Source organism: Adiantum capillus-veneris, chromosome 1 (assembly GCF_014529385.1).
Source record: "Adiantum capillus-veneris isolate H3 chromosome 1, ASM1452938v2, whole genome shotgun sequence".
Taxonomy (NCBI): Eukaryota; Viridiplantae; Streptophyta; class Polypodiopsida; order Polypodiales; family Pteridaceae; genus Adiantum; species Adiantum capillus-veneris.
In genome coordinates, this window is record NC_140931.1 from 98,692,317 (window position 1) to 98,698,143 (window position 5,827).

At 41.6% G+C, this 5,827-nt stretch overlaps 1 pseudogene; it reads right to left on the reverse strand.

Moving 5' to 3' along the window:
• Positions 1 to 4,503: 4,503 nt before the first annotated feature.
• Positions 4,504 to 5,151, reverse strand: LOC147465244 (uncharacterized; annotated as a pseudogene).
• Positions 5,152 to 5,827: the final 676 nt, after the last annotated feature.

Sequence of the window (5,827 nt, forward strand, 5' to 3'; positions counted from 1 at the left end):
GCTTGAGACACACAAGACACATCCTAATATAACAAAGAAAACATACAAGTGGGTCCCTAAAGCTTCTTTAGCAACCATAGCTAGTGCTCAAAGATGGGAGCCTGGTTAGAGACGTCCCACTAGCTCCAAAAAATGTAAAGAAACGTTGCGTTGGATTCTTAAAAAACTATTGGAATCCCAAAGCTACTATGAAGAAAATGATCAAATCTAGGTGCCAAAACGTAAATTGTGCTCTTACTTGTCACGTGGCCCATGTGAACCCAATCCCATAGATCCAAAACAAATTGGCGATCGTGGAAAGAAAAAAATCACAAAATGCTACACACCCGCTCCAGAACTTGTTTGGGTACCAAAGAAAGGACAATTTGTTCCACCTAGCTCAGGAATAGGGAAGTCAAATGAAACTTCTTGCTCTTCATGTAGTTCCTATGCGGAAATAGAAGCTTTAACACAACCTCCACCTACTATTGTACATATCCATACAAACAAGGAAGAGTTTGTACCTCCCGTTCTAAGTTCACTACCTACAATAACATTGCAAATAAAATCATGGGAGAGTACCTTACCACCCTTGCAACTAGATAAAACGCATAGGGCGGTCGAAAAATATTGGTTAAAGCCTTCACCCATAACAACTTGGAGCAATTGGTTTCAAAAGGTGACAACATCATTCCAAAAGGTATGATCTACCCAAGGAAGGGGGGAGTGTTTGCTGACATCCATCATTCACTTGCTTCCCTCTCAACCTTCCTAACTAACCTCTCAATCTCCAATCATAGGGAATGTATATATAAAGCCTTATACTCACAAAAACAAGATAAAAAAGTAAAAGAGCAAGATTCATTAAACAATAATGTGAAAACTTACAAGTTCTATACATAACACAAAATCATAAAAAAACATTATGCACAAGACCACAACCCTTGTAATATTTTCACTCTAACCATCATCTATCTATGTGTATAGATATGGCTAGTACGTTAGAGTCATCCACTCCTTTCTTGGGTGAGAGTTACCCTCGTTACTTTTCACAAGTGTTTCACAAGGTCTTTCCGGTGCTTGCCTGTGAATGGGATTTGGTAGGTACGCTAGCATGTGACAGAAATTTTGTGGAGTTAGAATGGTCGATATGTCTCTTGAGCACGATTGATCCATACTTAGTAGAGAGTGTCTCTCCCATTGCACAAGCCTACCCTTTTGACCAAGATGACTATAAGTGTTTAGTGACCTTCTCAGTAAACATCGGTGCCTCTAATGATGAAGAAGATTTACATGATTACACGGATGGCACATATGGTCTCACAGGTAATGACTTTGTTTTTCTCCACGACGAGGCCCTAGGGGTTTAGCCTTAGGGTTCCACCCTAATCTCTACAATATCCTATTCCCTTGACTCTCTAGGGGGAGTGCAAATAATTACGTTAGGGTTCCTCTTTCCACTGATGTGCCTATGTAAGTTGGATGTTTGGTGGTGACTATTGTGCAATTTCTTACTATATAAGGATGCCTTTGAAGGACAATGACAAGGGATATTTACATGTTACAACGGATGTTCTCCATTATATCAGGTGTACTACTTCCTTTTATCTATGCTTTTCACAATTACATGTTTGCATCTTGTCATTTGAGTTCTAACAATGCATAAAATTTATAAAGTTGTGACATTGCCAATTTGGATGCTACAATTTTTTCAAAATTCTAGTACCTTGTTCTTCTCTTTGAGTTTGGTCTATTAGTTGGCTTTAAGTAGGTATCAGGACCTTAGGCTAAACTAGGCCACTTAATTTCTCACTTCAATTCCTAAATAGTCTATTAATTGTAGTAACTTTAGTAATGTTTTAGGCTATGAGGATATAGTTCTCTCTAGCTTATTCCACCTAAGTGTGACTTATGTTGTGAAAGTCCATGTGTTAAGTTGGTATTTGAAACCTTGACTCTCCCAGCTAGTTTATTCTGAAGCTGGTATTTGATACCTTGAGTCTCCCAGCTGCTGGTATGTAATGGAAATGGCCTATGAACTTTGAGAGTAGCGGAATTAGGAAATTAGGTGAAACACATTTGAGAGATTACTTTGTGAGTATAGCGGGTGTACTTAATTGATGGTAGCAACATAAACATGGTACTTACTTAACTTGGCATGAACAATATTTTTGCAAGAGAGAGAGTGAGTTTAGAGAACATGACAATAGTTGAGGGCCGGATTCATATGGAACCGGTCCCCCCTCCAATAGGCATTTGTATTATAGTTTCTCCCATCAAGAGAGACTTGGTACAATACAATCTTTGTGTTCCTTGTGACCTACGTGATGCAATGAAGATGGAAAGATTCATACATCACAAGTATAGCATAAACTTGTAGAAAGCATTAATTATCTCAAGCCTCAGTTCCAAGGCCTCAAACACCTTCGAAGGTGGAGAGAGCTAGCGGGGAATGAGGGTAGGGAAGAGGAAGAAGAAACATTCCATAGTAGAAAGAAATAGTTCCTCACTTATCATCACTCTTCTTGCTAGAATACGTAATAGCATAGTAATGAAGATGGAGAAGATGGAAAGCTTAAGCATTGAAGCATGGCTCTTGGTTGGATTTGCATTCCATAGCCAAGAGTGTTGATGTAGGCTCTCACTTCTCACAAGCTTGGAGAAGGAGGTGGTGTTCCTCAACTTTCACCAAGTGAGAATGAATCCACAAAATGAGTGTGTGTGTGGTGTATATCCCCCTAGCACCCCCCTTGCTTGCTTGGGACTAGCTTTTCCACATGCCGCAAGCTCATTGGACCCCTCTCCCTCTAGCCAATCATATGCTGCATGCATTCAAGTATATGGGTAGTCTTTTGACAAGTGTCCTCCTTACCCCTTAGAGAGAGAGAGCTTGAAAATATCTAGATATTTGTTGGATGGAAGTAGAAGCTCATTGGACCCCTCTTTAGCTCAACCAATAGCATTCAAGCACACCATGTGGTTAAGCTTAGTGAGAGTTTGACATGTGTCTCATGTGCCCTTTTAGAAAAGGGGTGCCCCTTGGGTGAGTGGAAGGTTAGGTCAAAGATTCCCCTATCTTTGGGACTTTTATGCATAGGAAGCTTCTCAAGCAACTTCCTCATTAAATGTGTAGGGTCTCTTTTTGACTCAAGCATCTTACCCCCCATGCATAGGAAGCTTCTTAAGGGGGATAATAAATTTGTAAGCTTTTAATTTAGAGCTTTTGTCGCAACTTTAGAGCTTTCTTAATTAGGTGCTCAAATAAACTTATTATCTGAAAAATGACTATATATTGAGAGATGCCCATGTCTTGCTCCTAATTAAAAAAAATATCCCAAAGCTTTCTTTGCCAACCCTATATTCTTTATAGTCTAGACTAATAGACGTCATCTACAAAGAAACCCTTGATTTGCAACATAATCCACAACTTTTTTGGCATATTTTCAATTGCACACTCAAAGAGAAAATCCCAAATGACGCTCCTGTCACAGACTTATTACAATTTTTAGAACCAATAGCTCATGACACATCATGGGACATTATATAAACTGTACAAACAAAGTAGTTTTGTCACTCTAAGACCCATTATGGCATTACTTAAGTATCAGCTTACAAAGATCTTTTCATGGTCTTCTGAGAAACTTGTGGTGGTCTTCTGTAAAATTGCATTTGCATGTACAATTGAAGTCTCAATATACAAAGTAGAGGCCACATTGATGCCCGATTCAACTTGCGGAACCTTCACATAATGTCCTTCAAATAATATCTTTGTATTATATCATCAAGGAATGATGACAACAGTACAAATTCATTGCTCGTCGACACCCATGGCCAGCAGACATCGATGAATATTACGTGGTGTCGTAGCGAGGCAATGCCATCATAGTGTAGCAGAGGTCACCGAAGCGTGAATAAGAAGCAACGACAACCTCGGGAATGGTGCCCTTCTGGCCAAAGACTTCCTTTGAAAATAGTAGCGACGACAGCTTCCATCGCACATTGCTCTCTCTGCACTGCATATGCATGGACTTTACAAGGTTGGCCGACGACGTGTGGCCCTCTGTCACACAGAGTTCTGATCCATGCATAAACATCGTAGATGCAGCTTCCGCCTCTCATTCAGCTCGGGCAACACTTCCCACTCAGGTGCCAGCTCCAGGCGCCCCTTTAGCCGCTCACGAGGAGATGCTCTCTCATTAACAATTTCTACTGCAGGCACTATTTGCTGCCATCAAAAGATCAAACCAACAATGTGTACATAGGGATAAGCCTATAATTGGCGTTGTTTACTGGTTGTGATCGCCATTTCTTCTTTTGCAAATACTTATCATTAGCTTTAACGAAATAAAAACTCACAATTCAAAGTATAATTTAGAAGAACGAGCAAAAAAGCAACATTATAAAATACATTTTTCCCTATTGAACGGGACACCACTCCCTAGAGTTAGGTCCTCTATTGTTGGCAATTGGGAGAACTGTGGGCGAAGCATTGCGAACAAGCAAGCCCTGGGACATGTGGTCTACCTATTTCCAATCTTTATAGTTTCTATGAAGACCATCTTCCAACTATTCTCCCCTGGGGTTGCTCCACCATTCCGGAAATGCAATGCTGCTTTACGGCGGCACTTTGTCCATTAGCATCTCCAGCAATTACAATATGGCACCAACGCTCCATGTGTCGACCGCCATGCTCAGGATATTGTCTGTGATTATTTGGGAATTCCCTTGCCTTTGCAATCTTGCAGCACCATGTAATTACCATCAGTGCCCTCATCGGCTTGTAAGGGCACAACCAACCCAAAATCTTCTAAGCGTGCTACATGTGGAGATGGCCCCCGTCTCATGGAGAAGGATGTTCTCGGGCCTTATGGCGAGGTACAAGATGCTGTGCTGATGGGAGAACTAGAGCAAAGCCTTGGAGACATTGTACCTATATAGCTAGGTCCGCCTCATTGTCCCTCATGTTGCAGCGCTTTCTCCACTTCTTCTCCACATAACATCACCAACAAGCTGCCCTGGCCGTCGAAGTTCTTATAAGAACCCAACATGTGCACGATCGGTGTTGCGGTATGCTCGCTCTGAGAGGAATCTCATGAGCCAAAGCTCCCATGAAGCATCCACCGCATCCTGCTACTCATGATCAAGTCGCTTGACAAGCATTTTACATGCCATATACCTGTAATACAGAAAATTTACACTGTTAGAAACTGTAATGAATCCCCTAACAAGAAATACTATAGCAAAGTTGCCCTCACCGAGATGGGAACCCACAATCTCCAGCCCTTAAATGGCACGCCTATAAATTATCTGCTCCTGTTGCAGCTTGAATAATATAGCAGCCGTTGCCAGACGATGTTGCATTGTCAATGGATGCATGTAAATCATCCATCGCCATTGCCACAACGCACCTCTTTCGGCCAGATTGTATTGTCGAAGGTAAAGCGCTGATCTCTTGGCTGATGATGCAGACGATCACAACACCTAGCTTGCATCCTAGATTCAATCAAGACCCGACGTGGTCCTGAATACGTAGGTTCTACTTCACCTAACAGCAGCTGGCAGTGTCTATCAAACTGCAAGTCGAGGTCTTACAGATGCCCTGCACCCATTCATTTGAATTTTGCACGTCAACCAGCAGCAAAAGTATGTGTTTTATAAAATTTTTCAAGTCGAAAATATGCAGGAAGCAGCTTTGCCGACCACCATATTGAGCAGCTTGTTGCTCCAACAACACGATGCATGTGTGCTCAAGTTGATCCCTTGGCGTTAAGAGCACACTGTCCATCTGCGCGCGCGCAGACGAGCAGTGAGCTCAAGCAATAAGAAAAAAATTATGAGGCAATTCCCA